General features: G+C 43.7%; 1 protein-coding gene across 4 annotated transcripts in view; it reads right to left on the minus strand.

Annotated features, from left to right (window-relative positions):
- TMCC3 (transmembrane and coiled-coil domain family 3) overlaps positions 1–18,707 on the minus strand; it is a 244,454-nt gene that overhangs the window by 194,775 nt on the left and 30,972 nt on the right. Inside the window, exon 1 of one of the 4 annotated variants that reach the window (XM_070599506.1) lies at positions 9,876–9,988. The exons of 2 other annotated variants lie outside the window; for them this stretch is intronic. The gene's annotated coding sequence lies outside the window, so the exon portion shown is untranslated. Of the gene's footprint in view, positions 1–9,875; positions 9,989–18,707 lie in introns of those variants that run through there. One more of the 4 variants, XM_070599511.1, reaches the window with a different exon arrangement.

An 18,707-nucleotide genomic window follows, 5' to 3' on the forward strand; every position in this document is an offset into this window, starting at 1 on the left:
CCCGCCTCAGGGAGTGTCCCAGGGTTTAGTCCCAGGCCGCTTTGTCTACACTAATCCCCGTGGTCCCCTCATCCAGTTACACGGATTCAAACACAGTCCACATGCTGATGAATCCCAAAGGCGTATCCCCATCCGGGAACTCCAGACTTACTCTCAGCTGCCTGCCCCGCCTCTCTGCCAGGATGTCTAACGGGCATCTCCTGCCCCAAAATGAGCTCCTATATTCCCCCCAACTCTGCCCTCAGGAAAAGGTCACTGCAGTCAATGGGCACCCTGCCCTTCCAGGTGTTCAGCCCCCGGACTCTGACTTCCAGCGTACTGAGAGTTAAACCCAAAGTCCTTACAACAGCTCACAAGTCCTCCCAGGATCTTACCCTGCTCACTTCCACTGAGCTCTCCGACTTCATCTCCACTTAGTCCCCCACACCCACTCACCTCCAGCCAGCCCTCATTTACACACTCACTATGCCCTCTACTTGGAACACGTCCCCGGGCACCCACAGGCTCACTCCCTCACCTTTCTCAGCTATTCGTTCAAATATACACTGTTCAGTGAGGCCTTTCCCTGATCGCTCTATTTTAAACTGCAACCTTTCCCTCAATGCGCTCTCTTTCCCTCTTCTTGCTCTATTTTTCTCCATAGTTTCACCATCTGATACACTTTATATTACACTCATGTATTTCTTCACTGCCCGTATTCCCCAACTGGTCTGTGAGCTCCAAGGAGGGGCAGGTGCGTCTGTCTTGTTCATTGACGTGTCTCCAATATCAGGAGCAGCGCGGGCATTCTTGGTGGAAAAAATGATTTAGCCCATAATACATCCCCAAAGAGTAGAATACACTGCCCCAAAATATGCTACTTCAGCACAAGGATTATTTTGAGCCGAAGACAACTGAGAAGCAGTAGATACTAGAAAAACTCTCTGCCCCTCCCCTATTTACATAAAGCAGGACACAAACTTGTAAAGGTGTCCCCACTCCCCTCTCTACCACGAGAGGCGTAAGGTAATCACCAGAGACAATTCTAGACCCTTGTCAGCCCAGAGAAGGCACCAGAGGTTTCTGTATAACAATCCTTGCTAAAACTAGCCCTCATCCACCATTAGATTCCCCACATATTTGCCTTCCCGCAATTTGCCGCCCCTAGAGGTTCTTTTCCTTTGTCTTGTGACTTCTCTGAAAACTTACTGCTCTTCTGTTAAGATGCTATCTAAGGCCAAGTTCTAACCACCCCTCTCAGTTGCTCATCTGCACGCTCCCATACGTGTATGCATGATGTACATGTTAGCAAACTTTTGTTTTTTTCTTGTGAACCTATCTTCTGTCCATCCAATTTACAGGGCTTCAGCTGGAGAACCTAGGACGGTAGAGGGAAAAAGGTTTTTTTCCCTCCTCCTCCATTTGGGTACACCAGAGCATGCACAGCAGCCGTTTCTCTGTGAGAGACAGGAAAATGACGAAAGGCCCATCTCAGACATTAGTTTCTTTTCCTCTTGTCTGAAAACAGAGGTCATTTGTGGATTTAAGGAGAAGTGTATATGTGGCATCCCATTTAGACTTCAGAGTCCCAAATAACAAAGAGGAAATACATCTTTTAAAATAACATTTTAACATGATCTTATACATAGAAAACCCCAAAGAATCCACAGAAAAACTACTAGAAATAATCAACAACTACAGCAAAGTAGCAGGGTATAAAATTAACGTGCATAAATCAGTAGCATTTCTATACACTAACAATAAACTAACAGAAAAAGAACTCAAGAACTCTATCCCATTCACAATCGCAACGAAAAGAATAAAATACCTTGGGATAAACTTAACCAAGGAAGTGAAGGATCTATACAATGAAAACTACAAGACTTTCTTGAAAGAAATAGGCGATGACATAAAGAGATGGAAAAACATTCCTTGTACATGGATTGGAAGAATAAACATAGTTAAAATGTCCATACTACCTAAAGCAATATACAGATTCAATGCTATCCCAATCAGAATCCCAAGAACATTCTTCACAGAAACGGAACAAACAATCCTAAAATTCATATGGGGGAACAAAAGACCGCGAATTGCTAAAGCAATCCTGAGCAAGAAAAACAAAGCCGGCGGAATCACAATCCCCGATTTCAAAACATACTACAAAGCTACAGTGATCAAAACAGCATGGTACTGGTACAAAAACAGGTCCACAGATCAATGGAACAGAATTGAAAGCCCAGAGATAAAACCACACATCTATGGACAGCTAATCTTCGACAAAGGAGCAGAGGGCCTACAATGGAGAAAAGAAAGTCTCTTCAACAAATGGTGCTGGGAAAACTGGACAGCCACATGCAAAAGATTGAAAATTGACCATTCTTTTTCACCACACACCAAAATAAACTCAAAATGGATCAAAGACCTAAAGATTAGGCCTGAGACAATAAGTTTTTTGGAAGAGAATATAGGCAGTACACTCTTTGACATCAGTTTCAAAAGAATCTTTTCGGACACTGTAACTCCTCAGTTGAGGGAAACAATAGAAAGAATAAACAAATGGGACTTCATCAGACTAAAGAGCTTCTTCAAGGCAAGGGAAAACAGGATTGAAACAAAAAAACAGCTCACTAATTGGGAAAAAATATTTACAAGCCACTTATCCGACAAAGGGTTAATCTCCATAATATACAAAGAACTCACACTGCTTAACAACAAAAAAACAAACAACCCGATCAAAAAATGGGCAGAGGACATGAACAGACATTTCTCAAAAGAAGATATGAATATGGCCAATAGACACATGAAAAGATGTTCATCATCGCTAATCATCAGGGAAATGCAAATCAAAACTACACTAAGATATCACCTTACCCCCGTTAGATTGGCAAAAACATCCAAAACCAAGAACGACAAATGTTGGAGAGGTTGTGGAGAAAGAGGAACCCTCATACACTGTTGGTGGGAATGCAAACTGGTACAGCCACTATGGAAAACAGTATGGAGATTTCTCAAAAAGTTAAAAATAGAAATACCCTATGACCCAGCCATCCCATTACTAGGTATCTATCCTAAGAACCTGATATCAGATATCTCAAGAGTCCGTTGCACCCCTATGTTCATCGCAGCATTATTTACAATAGCCAAGACGTGGAACCAGCCTACATGCCCAGAAACTGATGACTGGATAAAGAAGATGTGGTATATATACACAATGGAATACTACTCAGCCATAAAAAAAGACGAAATTGGCCCATTCACAACAACGTGGATGGACCTCGAGGGCATTATGTTAAGCGAAATAAGTCAGTCAGAGAAAGACGATCTCTATATGACTCCACTCATAGGTGGAAATTAGCATATTGAGAAGGAGATCTGATTGGTGGTTACCAGGGAAAAGGGGGGGTGGGGGGAGGGTACGAAGGGGGAAGTGGTGTACCCACAACTGAAATCTCACAAGCTTGTAATCTATCATAACATTAATTAAAAAAATATATAAATAAAATAACATTTTAGAAGTATCTGAATTAAGATCAGTGTGTTGCTTTCTTACGTAGATTAATTTTTAACATATATATGATATAAAAATATATATATATACTTTTTAAAGTAAAGTAGTGGAACTAACACGTCAGGATTCCTACAGTAATCTGGAAACCTTCTTTACAGATCAACAGCCTGTGGCGCTATTTGTTTATCTGTAGCAGGTTGCACTGTCTGATATTTCTTTCCTTTCTTTTGTTTTTTGCTTTGGTTTTTTGAATTTGAAATCTGTCTTTCACCCGTCATGATCCTGTATGGGCAAATGATGGTCACCGAGTAAGTGGTCCAAGCTGAGACACTAGGCTGAAGAGCCTGCGTCTAAGCCACAGACCCCCCGCTCAGTGTCAGAAGAACTCTTCTGAAGAGCTGCTTCCCTTCCCGGATCCTCGGTTTGCTCCTCTGTGAAACGGACAGGTTAGCCGTCTCGTAAGGCTTCTGTGAGGACCAATGAGATGCTCCACGTGACACGCATGGCACAGGGATGGCAAACAGGAAGCACTCAATACACAGTAACTGTTTTTATTATTAATCTTCAGACTCCACCTGAGGCTTTGGCTCTCGAAATCTGAAGGCCTTACAGATTCCACACTCGAATCCTACCAGCCGCCATAAAACAGGTCCCCTTCAGCTTACGCCTAATGAAAATGCATCCATCTTCTAGCAAAGACAAACCAATAAAACCACCTTCAGCGTCCTAATAAGATACGTGAATGTGCATTTTAAAGACAAAACTCTTGAGGGGTTAGGAACTGGCTGATGGGTAAATGAACCAGCTTTTCCCAAATAACAAAGAGGAAATATGACGATATCTTTAAAATACTATTTTAAAAATATCTCATTAGGATCAGTGTGTTGTTTTCCTATGCAGAGAACAGGAAGAAAAGAGGAATAAGAAAAAGACACTATCTAGGAAAAGGGTGACTCCGAAAGGATGACTTCAGCATTCAGGACAGTGCCAACCTTATTCTCCTCAACCTTATTACTGTAACTACTCCACATTTACCAACGTACTCCTCTACAACAACAACAGTAATAAACAACACTCAGAGAGACCACACTTACAACGTGCCAGGCACTGTTCAAGGGCTTCATGTGTACTGGCCCATTTCATCCTCACACCACTCCCTGAGTGGGTAGGAAACTGAGGCACAGAGAGTAACATGCCCAAGGTCCAACAGCTGGCAAGTGGCAGAGTCAGGATTCCAACCCAGGCAGCGCAGTTCCAGAGCCTGGGTTCAGAGCCACTATGGGACACTTTCCCTGATGTTCCCTGATTTCAGAGAGGCAGGTGTCCTTTGGGAATCGCTCCTCTCCCTCCAGCCTTATATGATTCTGGAAGAGCTGAACCTGCCCTGTATCCTACCCTCCGCCACAAGGCTGGGCATACGCGACCCAGAATAACCAGGCAGAGACCATGTCTGAGTTCATTCTACTGAAGCCAGGAAGAAACTGTCCTCATCCTCCCCTGGACGGACAGCTGCAAGGCTATGACTCCGAAGTGGCCAGGGCGCTGCACCCCACTACCTGGAGGCACAAGGAAGTGCTTAGAGGATGGGGCCAACCGTGGAGAGGGGCAAAACGAGAGAGGGATGGATAAAAAGAGGGGTGGGGTAGGCTGTGCGAGTCTGTGGGTCCATCGGTACCTGAGGCACACAGTGCTGCCTGCTTTTCTAAGTTCTGTTTACGCAAGTCAATTAATTAGTTATTTAAGCCATTAGTGTCTGTAACTTGCAGCAGAAGAATCCCAAGGAATACATTTAACACCTTCAGGATGAGCTGGAGAGTTTAAAAACAAGCTGCGTCCTAAACAATAAGCTAAAGGAACATATGTGCACAGGTTAAATGTGTATCTTCTGAGCGCCCATCCTGTGTTAGGTACTGTGCTAGGCGCAGGGGAATAATGACAAATAAGAGACTGTCTTTGTTCTTCAGGAGCTCACAGTCTAAGGAAGGAGGGTGCATATGGAAATAATTACAATACAGAGAGCTAGCTAGTTAATACAGTTCCTGCCTCAGGGTCTTTGCACTTGCTGTTTCCTCTGCTGGAAACGCTATATACCCAGACCCATAACTTTCCAAGGCTGGTGTATCAGTTTCCTAGCATTGTTGTAACCAAGTATCATGAACTAGGTGCTTAAACAACAGAAATGTGTCTCACAGTTCTGAAGCCTTCCCTGACCACCCAATTGAAAGTGGCTCTCCCTCAGCCACCGGTCACCATCTTATCACCCTATTTTATTTCCTTCATACACTTACCACTACCAGAAATTATCCTACTTGTTTATTTGGCTTTGGCCTGCCTCTCCACACTAGAACATAAACCCCACGAAATCAGGGACTTGGTCCTGTCCACTTGTCTCCAGAGCCTAGAGCAGGGCCTGACACACGGTGGGCTTCAATCAATAGCAGCTGAATAAACAAATACGTGCATTCAAGGAATATCACTTGCCCGTTCATAGACGTAATGCCAGAGTGCCACAGCTATGAACGAAAATAAAGCAGAGTAAGAGGACAGAGACAGGCGTGCCATTTGGAACAGGGTGGTGGGGGCAGGCTTCTGAGGAGCTGACAGTGAAGCAGACAAGAGCCGTTTCCATGACAGTGAGGCTGACAGCGCGACTGCAGTGAGGCCCAGGCATGAAGAGGACGGGAGGAAGCAGAGAGCGCGAGGAGACCAGTTACCACCCTTTGTCTGGACCTTCGGCTAACCAAGCACCTTGATGTGCCTGGAGAAATAAAGTTTTCCCTTATTCATGAAGTTTTACGACAGCCCCAAAGCCCTCCCTCCCCTGTCCCTTTTGTCCCCCGAGCATTTTGTTCTTACTTCTGTTGCGGCATTTCCATCACTTCTGTGGAACTGTAAGTTTTCCATTTCACGTGCCTCTTGCCCCCCTGCCCAGTGAACTCCTTGAGGGTGGGGACCCCAAAAGGTACCCAACAGACACGGAAGGAAGGGAACCTCTGGCTGGTGCATCTCCCTGCAGGTGCTCCTTCTGCTATAAAGAACAAGTTTTCCCCATTTAAAAACAAGGCTTTCAGGAGTGACGTCTCACAAAATGGCACAGCAGGAAGCTCTCGGGGTCATCCCTCTATGGAAGCAGCCACTGAGGTGGACGGAGTGGGTGGAATCAACTGTTGGGGGCTCCAGAACCTAAAGGACCCTCGCAACCACCAGGGGTGTGCCAATGACAGGGCAGGTGCTGATCTTCCCTAAGTGAGCAGCGTGGGTGGACCAGGCACTGCCCCGGTCCTCAGCCCCATCACAGTTCGGGGGAGCAGCCACACTCCTGGGATGGCTGGCTGGGGCTGGGGCCAGGGCAGGCGGTGGGGCCCTGTCCTCTAAAAATTGGGAGAGTCTGTGTCTTTCTGTCATTGCTGTTGCCACAGACAGGATAGCAACTCCCATGTTGCTACCAAGAAAGTCAAAATGTTTAGCCACATGAGATTTATCCATTTCTTTATTCACTTTTTCAACAAACACTGAGTACCTTTGATGTGCCAGCCACTGGGGATACAGGAAGCAACAAAACAGACAAAAGTCCGAGTTTACGTTCTGACAGGCAATCACAGACGGGGAGAGTGACGGTTCAGCGAAGCGAGGAGGGAGGCAGAGGCAGGAAGGGCTTATTCTCATCTTGAGTCATTCCAGGCCCCTTCGATTCGGGGCTATATTATACCACATTTTATTCGTGTCTCGTCTCCTGACCTAGAGGTAACGACCATCAAGTTAATTCCTTAGTCCTCCGCTCGCTTCTCACCACCACCATCCAGACACCCAGGCCAGAGACCTAAGGAGCCAAAAATGACTCAAAGTCTCTCGGTCATGTCTGGAGATAAACAATCACATGATGGCTACAATAATAAAGATGATATTTTTGTTTCTTTGTTTACAGCCATGTACCTAGATGATTTTTTTTTAAACAAAGATTTCCATCTTCCCAGGATGATTTAACTAGATTCCTGCCTGAGGCAGACGCCAAACCACAGTCCCCCAAAACCAGACGTTCTGATTTGAGTCTTGGTTTGGACAAGTCATTCAACCTCTCTGATGGTCTATTTCCTAGTCTGTTAAGTGGGGATAGTGACACACACTTCAGGGGGCTGTGGTGAGACTAGATAAGTTAGGACACGACAAATACTTAGAACAACACCTGGCACATAGGAAGCACTCAATATACATGGTTGAAAAGCAAAACCTTCCCAAGATTGCTTTCAGTCAATCATTTTATCCAGAGAGCATCATTACCTGTGAAATCACGCAACCCAACAGAAGAACAGTGAATTACCCCAGCACACCGAGCAGCAAGGGGAATTCGGGGGCCGGGGAGGCACGTTCCAGGTTACAGTAAGGTCCTGTGTTGGCTGCTAGACGTGGCTTCTCCAAGAGCTCAGAGCCCTGCCGACCAACCTAAAATGGGGCTTTGTGCAGAATAGCCCGGGAGATTCTGCCTCCTACCTCCCTCCTTGTTTTTAAAGTTGATGCAACCGAGGGAAGTCTGGGCTTTGTGGCCAGGGCCTAACATGGGTCACAGGGCCCCGGCCAGGGGCTCACCGTGCATCAAGAATAACCCAAATCCTGTGTCGAAGGAGGCCCGTAACAACCAGGCACGTGGCCAGACTCCCATTTTTCATCACAAGAGAATTCACCCATCGACCTTGGCTGTCCTCTCTTCATTTGCACTAAGCAAAGCACAGCTGGCCCCGCCCTGGAGAGGGCATCCAGGAGTCATCAAAGGAGTCTTTGGTATTCCTTTCATAGCTGTGATTCTCTCTCCCTGCTAACCCCACCGCCCCCCGCAGTCAGAATCCTGGGTCAGCAGTGGCTTTATGCGACCACCCGAAGCTGACTGTCCTGGGGGATCCAATCAAGTGAGGGCTGCAGAACAACTTGGAAGTCATCCAAGGGACCCACTGGACCCATGGTGCTGAGAGAAATAAGTCACCCAAACAAAGGCAAAAAGTGTCTGTTCTCACTTACACGTGAAATCTAAAAAGGCCACGCTTACAGGAATAGACGGTAGAAGGGTGGTTGCCAGAGGCTGGGGGGTGGGGGAAATGGGGGAATGTAGGTCAAAGGGTGCCAACTTCCAGCTTTAAGATGATCAGTTCTGGGGATCTAAGGAACAGCACGGTGACTATAATTAACAGCACTGTATCACACACTTGCAAGTTGTTAAGGGAGTAGATCTTAAATGTTATCACTACGAAAAAAAACACTAATTGCGTAAGGGGATAGAGAGGTTAACTAACCTTATTTTGGTAATCACCTTGCAACATACACATATATCAAATCATCACATTATATACCTTCAACTTACATAAATGTCAATAATATCTCAACAAAGCTGGGAAAAAAATCATCTGAGACCTGTGGCTTTTCCCCGACTTCCTGTCCCACTGCAGCCTACAGATTTTTCCTCTTTGTCTTCTTAAAATAAAATGCAAGAAACCACTTTCCCTGTCACGGCTTAAGGAATGTTAACTATTTGGAGGATTACACCTCTTCCTCCTTTGATGACAAGTCTGTGAGGACAGGGACTGTGGCTCAGTCGCCTCTGCCTTCCTAGCATCAAACGCAGAAACCGGCCCAAGAAAAGCCTGGTGAAAAAACACAAGTCAATTCCACTTTTTTAGCATCCGCCGACATCTGACAATTCCAAATCAGAACTCATAAAACGTATGATAGATATCTTAAGAAGAACAAATTAATTGCCAAATCAATTCTGTACTATATACTATATCCAGGATTTTATGAAAATTAGCACTTCAAAGTTAAAGAAAACATACTATAAAATACACTTTGTTATTCACTGGTATGAACACAGACCCGATAATTAATCCTAGCCCTTGCTATTGTAGAATGCCTACAGTATTTTCCCACTGAGAAAGCAGGAAAACAACAGCTACCTCACTGCATCTCTGTGAGGATTAAGAGAGTTCACACATGAACAGTACTCAGAACAGCGCCTAGCAGACAGTGGCCACTTAAGAAATGTTAGCCATTATTACTGCTGTTGTTATTACCAGGCACTATGCTGGCTAACACTATTAGACCAAGTTAAATAGAAGTTCATTTAGTTAATTTGCTGAGAAAAGTAGTAATAGAAGCAAGATGCACACATAATCTATCCCCTTGACAACAGAATTTGCCCTCAGAGCTTTAGATGTCTTCTAAAAGCCATTAATGGATCTTCATCATATAAGAATTGCCTATAAATTGCTGATTTCTTAGAATGTGATTGTACCTTGAAGCAGAAATATACATTTAGCAGACCCTAAACGTATCCCAGAAAGAACTGAATTAGCAGCTTCACTAAAAGGTTCCTTTAAAAAAAAAATCAGAGAGCCATTTTTACCTTCTCTTCAAGCCAGATGATGCCCCTGATTCCACCAGGTTTAGGGCACTCTTGTCTGATAAGGGCCCATGCGTTTATGAGAGCTTCAAATGACTACTGTTTGGGCTAAAAATAATAACCGAGAAACAAAAACTGAGAAACTGAGAAACGAAAAGCAGAAGTATTTACCAAATCGCTCCATTCGCTCTCTCCCGCTGTGGGTGTTTTCCTGTCATGTAGAACATCATCCTTCAGTCCAGCAATTCCTTAATGGGTGTCCTGTGGGCCGCTAGTCCCCCCAAACGCTGGGCTATGTAAGGGTTCTAAGAGCAAGTCAGTTTGGGAAATACACACTATACTCCTCTCCTGGAAATCCACAATGCCCATCAACATATTAAAGGTCCTGAGCCCCTTTCAGGAAAGAAATCTGTTGAGTTGTGCTTCACTCATTGTTTGAAAACTTACTTAACCACAGCCCTCCTTTACCAAGGAACATCCTAGACTCTAGGTCTTGGAAACGTTGAAACAGTCTAAATTAATCACTTCTTCCCACTTAGAGTGACTACAGGTTCATTCTCCTGGCTTGGCAAAGGCAACACTTGCTTAAAAGCAGAGGAGAAAGAATACTGACCCTTCTGCATTCCCACAGTCCCTTACTTAATGCATGTTTTCATGTCTTGGATCAAGTTAAAAAGAAACCATCCTCAGGATCTATCTGAGGTGTGTCCCACACCCAGGAAAGGGACCCATGAATTCTAGGAAGGAAGCATGATTTCAGAAGATTTGGAGGATAAGAAGGAAGAAGGGGAGCAAACCTGTCCACCAAAAGAATTTCACTCTCCTCCTGCTTTCTTTAAGTCAGGGAGAAGGATGCAGGTGCATTACAACCTAATTACAAGATGCCCGAGGTCGTCAGGAAGAAATCCACTGATGTCAGTTCAGTGATGTCAAAAGCAGAGAGGACCGTTCAGGGGTTCCTTGTCAATATCTCCAAAGACTCCAATCTCTGGAACATTATCTTAATTCTATACCTGGACAAAATGTCCAGAATCTTAAATATCTGTTCGTAAAATTGGTTTTGTTCTAGCACCTGACATCTCACAGGAAATCAGGGATTTGGGGACGCATTCCCCCTCAGGTCACTGTGATAGTCACCTGACCGTAACTGCACCAAAGGGCCCCCTACTGGCCTTCCTAATGACCAAACTCGCTTAAGAAGGTACAGCATCAGCAGAGAGGAAGCCAAAATTTCTGAAATAACAAAGAATAAAACCATCCTGGATGCCGCAACTCTTTGTTGCCCAGGATTCTAAAGCACTCACGGTCCTTGAGCCTGGGCATGCCCTCAGTGGGGGAGCAGAGGTGCCGGGGAGGGGCCACTTCGCTGAGCAAACGGAAAAGCCACGTCTCGAAGGCTCTGCTGTTGAACAGTCGCATAAAATTGTCCAACATTTGCCTCCAGTGCTGCCCAGCAGAACTGTCTGTGATGACGAAAATGTTCCGTACAAGCACTGTTCAATATGGTAGCCACGAGCCACACGTGGCTACTCAGCGCTTGGAGTGCGGCTAGTGCAACTGAGGAACCGAATTTTCCATGTTGGTTAATGATAACTTAAATAACCACATGTGGCCTATGGCTACTGTGTTAGGTAGTGCAACCAGCTTATACACTCAAAGTTCCTTCAACACAGATTCCACAGAAATAGAGATGGTCAGGAACAGAGGAAGGTTCTCTGAGGTTCTTGGAAATGGACTATTTTACTTATCAAAGGAAGCAGGGAAGAATGGAGTCCACTGTCTCATGAATCTTTACGTACATGACTGACTGGCTAAAGATGAGCATCATTCCTATTTTACTAAATCGAGAAACTAAGATATAGGTCAATTAATTGACATAAACAGTTAGTGCTATTGGCGGACTCTATGTGTGCAAAGGGTTTTATATGCGATCTTTACCACAATCCTCCAAGATAAACACTACTCTTTCTTTTATTGATGTGGAAACTGAGGTTCCAGGAGGTTGAGAGGCTTAGGAAAGGCCACACCATAAGGGGAGCTGAGATTTGAATTCAGACCTATCTTCAAAGCCTGAACAAAACACAGTTTAGGTCTTTGGCAAAGACAAATTTTCCTTTCTGGATTCAGTCAACAAGTATTTTTTGAGCATCTATTATATGCATGGTGCTGGGGGGGGCGGTTGGATACAAAGATAAACAAGGAGAACCATCAATACACCGAACCTCAGAGTTGTGAGGCTTGTCACTCTTTGCTAACAAAGTACATTAATTATTCAATTACTCACAGCTAGCTCCTCTTGTGTATGATAGCAACCAACGGCGCCAGAATAATAAACTGATGTTTCTAGCACTTCAAAAACATACAGAACTAAAAGTACAAGCGACAAGAGAAAAAACAGATAAATGAGACTTCGTCAAAATTAAAAACTTTTGCACATCAAAGACATCATCAACAAAGCAAAAAGACAAAATGGGAGGAAATATTTGTAAATCACATACCTGACAAGAGACTTGCATCCAAACCATATTTTTTAAAAACTCTTACAACTCAAAAATAAAAAGACAACCTGCACACATTTTTGTGTGGACATATGTTTATACTTCTTTTTGGTCCAGAAGTGGAATCCTGAGTCACGTGGTAAGTCTATGTTCGCATTTTGAGGACGTGCCAAACCGTCTTCCAAAGTGGCTGCACCACCTTATAATCTAACTAGCAGTGGTTGAGGGTTCAAATTTCCCCACAACCTCATCAACACTTGTTATTGTCTGCCTCCTTTATTTTTTATTTATTTTTTTGTTTAAAGATTTTATTTTTTTCCTTTTTCTCCCCAAAGCCCCCCGGTACATAGTTGTATATTATTCGTTGTGGGTCCTTCTAGTTGTGGCATGTGGGATGCTGCCTCAGCGTGGCTTGATGAGCAGAGCCATGTCCGCGCCCAGGATTCGAACCAACGAAACACTGGGCCGCCTGCAGCGGAGCACGCGAACTTAACCACTCGGCCACGGGGCCAGCCCTCTGCCTCCTTTATTTTAGCCATTCTTTTTGGTGTGAAATGGTATTCTTTATGGTTTCATTTGCATTTCCCTAACGACTAGTGATGCTGAACATCTTTTCATGTGTTTATGGGCCATCTGCATCTTCTTCAGAGAAATGTCTATTCAAATCTTTTGCCCATTTTTAAAGGAGTTGATTTCATTGTGAAGTTGTAAGAGTTATATGTATGTATGCATGTATGCATGTATATTGTGTGTGTGTGTGTGTGTATCCCGGATACAAGTTCGTAGTCAGATACACGATTTGCAAATATTTTCTCCTATTTTGAATCTGCTCTTCTACAAGTCGTCAGGTTCTCCAGCAAACAGCCCATTCCTTGCTCAGGAAGAAAAACATCACCTGAAAACACAAACTACAACATTTTTTAAAAGAGCGACTCAGTTTCTGATGAGGAGCAGTTGAGAGATGCTTAGTTCACAGCATGGAGGGGCACTGATGACCTAAACACAGCGACTGTAGGATGGAACAGATTGGGAAAGAAATGTTAGGGCTGAGACGATGAAGTGCAGATTTTAAAATGAAAAAATTGTCCATCTTTTTTCTTCTTCTATTTTGTTTTAAATTCGTCTTCATCTCTTTTTCTCTAAATGGGTCCACGTACTTCCTAATCATCACTATATAAGCCATATGGGGCAATGATCTGGAGAACCTGACTTGATCCACAAAAGAGCAGAAATGTGTAATAACGAGCCATGTTCCCCCAGGACCAAGAGGGTCTGGAGGAGTACATGGACACACGGGCAGAGATCCAGGCAGCTTTACTCCCCGCCATGGGCTCTGCCTCCCACACACCCATCATCAGGAGAAACCAGCCCAAAGCAAAACATACCTGGTACAGAGGACACCAGATGGGTAGCAACTAGATACGCAAACTTCTCTCTCAATAGATTGAGAGAAGTTTCTTGGGAAAGAAACAAGAAAAGGGAAGAAACAAGATTCAAAATGATCCCAAAAGGCAAATCCTGGGAAAACACAAGATAAACATGGTGAATTCTGAAGAGAAGGTAGTTATTAGTGTTATCATTAATATTAAGGAATAATATTAACTGTAAAGTGCTGAATTTATGTTTAAAACAGCAATTAAATAAAAAGAGACTAATTTTGACCAAAATCCACAGGAGGAAAAAAAATAACTCTCCCCACTAGGTAGCCCCCGGCCACACCAAAGGAAGCACCAGGCTCACTAAACTCTACAGCCAGGCCATGCCTGATGGGTAGGTCTGATTTGGACACAAAAGATATGGACAATCTAAAGGGTATCTAGCAAGAGATGACTGGAATGGCTATAGGTCTAGAATCCAAATTAACTGGCTCTAGTTAATGGAACAGGAGGTATGTGGACCTGTAGACATGAAGGTTTAAGGTAGCTACTCTTAAATATTTGAAGAATTGTCAATAAAGAATGGCATTGTTTTGTGTTGCCAAAGGGTGAAAATTACAGGGGAATGTTATGGTCCATAGATGAAATAATTTTCTAATACTTAAAATTATCCAAGAATTGATCCCACGGGCTTGAGAATTTATAAGCTCTCCTTTGTTGGACGTGGCTGGGAACCAAACAGAGGGTTATGTGCCGCGAGAACAACCTGAGGATTCCTGTGGGGGTAAGAGGATGCAGCCCAAAGTTTTAAGGTCCCTTCCAACACCAAGAACCACAATTCTAGGATTGATTATGGCTGAGATTCATCAAATTAATAGACAAAGCCTAGTGTTCATCTCTCCTCCAACCCATCTTTACGTGATGAATGGTGAGCATTTTAAAACATTCTTGGTAGGCCCTGGAAAAATGATTAAATAATACTTGTGTCTCAAATATTAACTACTTGTTTTTGTTAAATACCTTTCTATTATACTTAGATCTTTCCATTCCTTATGTGTAAAAGGACTTAAATGAGATGATAAAGGTGAATAAACTCTGAAAACCTCAAAGCAATGTAAGGGATATTTATTATTTCTGATGGTTATCAATAAGCAGAGAAGCATCCAATGAACTTTCAAAAAAGAAAACACTTCCATATGGAGCCATTGTTTTTTCTTTTCTGACTCTCAGTTGTAAACTGCCAAGGCAGATCTAATTTCACCTTTGTCTCAAGATTTGGTAACCAGAGTGCCCGAGGCCTGCTCATGAGATTCCAGCAGGGTGCCGGCCACAGAGTGTTAGTGAGAGAACTTGGAGGCTGGGCTTTGCCTCCTGTCCTCAACAGGAATAAATGCAGGCTCTGGGGAGGATGTGAGAGCGAAAACTGGGGCTCTCAAGCTAAGAATAAACCAAAGAGACAGGCTAAAAGACATAGTCCAAGCAAAATCTGCAAAAGAAAAAACTGATGAACTGGACTTAAACAAAATTAAAAGCTTTGCTCTTCAAAAGTCATGATTAAGAAAATGAAAAGATAAGCCACAGATGGGAGAAAATATTTACAAATCATATCTGATAAGGGATTTATTGCCAGAATATATAAAGAACTCTTACAATTCCATGATAATAAGAAGACAAAGAACCCAAGTAAAAAATAGGCAAAAAATTGAATGGACATTTCACCAAAGAAGATATAAGAATAGCTAATAAGCAAAGGTTATTAGCATCTGCAAAGATGCTCCACAGCATTATTTATTTAGGGAGATGCACATTAAAACCACAATGAGATGCCCCCACACCTCCACTAGAAAGGCTATAATCAAAAAGGCAGATAATATCAAATGTTGACAAGGATGTGAAGCCACTGGAACCCCCTCGTGCCTCAACTGTGGGAAGGTAAAATGGTATAGCCACTTTGGAAAACAGTTTAACAGTTTGTTTAAAAAGTTAAACATACCATATGTTAAACATACCAGCAAATTCACATCCAGGTGTCTACCAAAGAGAATTGAAAACATCTGTCCACATAAAGACTTGCACACAAATGATCACAGCAGCATTAGTCATAATAGCCAAAAAGGAGAAACAACCAAATGTCCATCAACTGGTGAGTGAATTAACAAAATGCGGCATATCCATGGAATGAAATATTATTCAGCATGAAAAAGGATCAGCATTCAAATGAACTATTAAAATGAACTATTAATACACATTACAACACTGACAAATGTCAAAAACATTACACTAAGTGAAAAAAAGCCAGACACAAAGGACTATATACATTGAATTATTCCGTTTATGTGAAATTTCCAGAAAAGGCGAATCTAGAGAGAAAGCAAGCAGACTAGTGGTTGCCTGGGGCTGGGGGTGGGGCAGACACTGACTGCAAACAGGGACAAGACCACTTTTTGCAGTAATGGAAATGTTCTAAACATGGATTATGGGGATGTCTGCACAACTCTATAAATTAACTAAAAATCACTAAATTTATAATAGAATTTTATGATATGTAAATTATAACTCAATAAAATTCTTTTTCAAAAACGGTATAGGGGCTGGCTCCATGGCATAGTGGTTAAGTTCGGCACACTCTGCTTTGGTAGCCTGGGTTTAGAGGTTCAGATCCCAGGCAGGGACCCACACCACTCATCAAACCATGCTGTGGCAGTGACCCACATACAAAATAGAGGAAGACTAGCAAGAGATGTTAGCTCAGGGCCAATCTTCCTCACCAAAAAAAAGGCAGTATATAGCCCTGAGACAAATGAACTAGCAGGCCTGGATCAGAGGGCAGATCTTTTAGTTATATTCATTGTATAAGGTATGCTCGGTTCAAAGAAACCTAATGGCAAGGAAGAACAAATTTTCCCTTTTTTTCTGTTTTACTTATCAGAAGCCATTTCTTCAGGTCTCTCAAAATTTGAAGCTATAAATGCCTAGATTCTCTTATAACATGATTTTGGAGGCAGTTTGCCTGGAAATGGGGATCGTGGGCTCAATCTGTGTCTGAAACCCAGCTCTCCCACTTACTAGGTGACCTTGAGCAAGCAACTTGGCCTGAGCCTCAGTTTCTTAATCCTGTAAAACAGAATTCATACATACCACAGAGTTGTTTAAAGGAGCACCCTAGCCAGCACACGGTAAGTATTCAACAGATGCTCACGTTATTATTTTTATTATCAACACATCATCATTACCAGCACTATGACCCTGGTTCCCTCAGGAAGCTTGAAAATATGACGGAGACCTGTGTGTCCTGAATGCACGTTTCGTGCTTCATCACTGCTCTGTTCAATTTAATTTGCACTCCCAGTGCCCAAACATAACGAGAGTTTCTCGGAACCTTCCTTCATTATCTCAGGGGCGTGGACTTTGAGATAAAGCCCCCAAATCATTTCACTGGCTAGAACAAAAGCGGTCCGATCCCCTGGCAAAGGCGAGCTATTTTCCAAGTCAACAACAGAAAAAAAATTTTAAATAGGTACGTCTTTGTTGTTTGTTTCCAGGAGAACTGGACCAAGAAGAAAATGTCAGCATCTCCTCGGAGATGCCTGGCAAACAGGGGAAAATAATACTAGAAAAATAAAGCCATCTGCCAGAGGAGCTGGCACGGGAACACGATTACCAGACCCCGCACCAGAGAAGCGCCGACAGCCCAGAGCAGGGCCAGGGGTGGTACTGCACAACTGCCGCTTCCTGGTAAACAGCTGGGACATGGCCAAGCTCAAAAACCCCTAGCCTTTTTTTTTTCAAGTCTATATGAAAAGGGAAGGGAAACTGCACAGCAGCAAGACAAGCATCTTCTCGTTCTCCTCTTCTCTCTCCCCTGGGCAGGGGTGAGGGGACAGGACCCTGGAAAAATATCTGCGGTACCAGGCGGACCACACCTCACCACTGACATCAGGAAAAGCACAGGGGTCGCCTCTGGCCTGCCCAGCCCAGCCCTCTAACCCATCAGCACGCCCTGCCCCTGAAGAACCCGAGTCTCCCAGCAAATCCTTCTAGCCACAGACCTCAGAGAACATCTGGGAAGAGACTCCAACAACGTGACAGGGGCCAGACACATGCCCCTCAGTCTCCACACTTGCGGGTCCGCCACAAAAGCCCCAAGACCTCAAAATATTCAAAGGAAGTATGTCATGGGATTCACCTAGCGTGAGGTCTGCTTTAGCTGAGTGTCCAAGAAAACCTCACTGCCTCTATGGGGATTTCTCCTGGGCACCACCTACCCCCTGCTCAGTAAACTGGGGAGAAAAACAATTCCCTCACAGGAACAGCTACTGGGGCCAAATGTAAGAGCCCCTGGAATCCGAGTGGAGAATAAAGTGCCTGTCATTCTTGGTCTGTCCTTAAATGCTGCCTCTGTTCTGCTTTTGCCACTACAGTCACAGAACTTGAGAGTTGAGAAGGGCCAAAGGGGCCCAGAGAGGTGAAGTAACGTACTAAAGATCACAGAGCATGGAGGTGGCCAAACTGAGACTAACCCCAAGCTTCACCCACAAAAACTGGAAAACGTTATTGTTCTGGATTACAATCTGCCCTCTCCATTAAAGAGCATGCCCCTGACCCAAAAAGAAAGGGCTCACGAGGGGACTATCGAGGGAGTTAGGAACATGGATTCTGAGCTGATGACAATGTTCAAATCCAGTTCCATCCCTTCCCCTAGAGGGTGTGACTTCAGGCAAGTTCCTTAATCTCCGTTTCCTCATCCAGCATAAGCAGCTAATAAAAGCACCAAACCCGTGGACCATTCTGAGGATGAAACGTGCCAATACAGAGCATTTCAAAAATAGTGCCTGATGTCAGGACTATGTAACTCATCATTGTCATCACCCGAAAACAGGGGAAAGGAAAGTGAAAACACTGCGGATTATATGAAAAAAGAAAGCGAACGTGTGGTCATTAAATAAGTAGAACCTCATTTA

The sequence above is a fragment of the Equus przewalskii genome, chromosome 29 (assembly GCF_037783145.1).
Source record: "Equus przewalskii isolate Varuska chromosome 29, EquPr2, whole genome shotgun sequence".
NCBI lineage: Eukaryota > Metazoa > Chordata > Mammalia > Perissodactyla > Equidae > Equus > Equus przewalskii.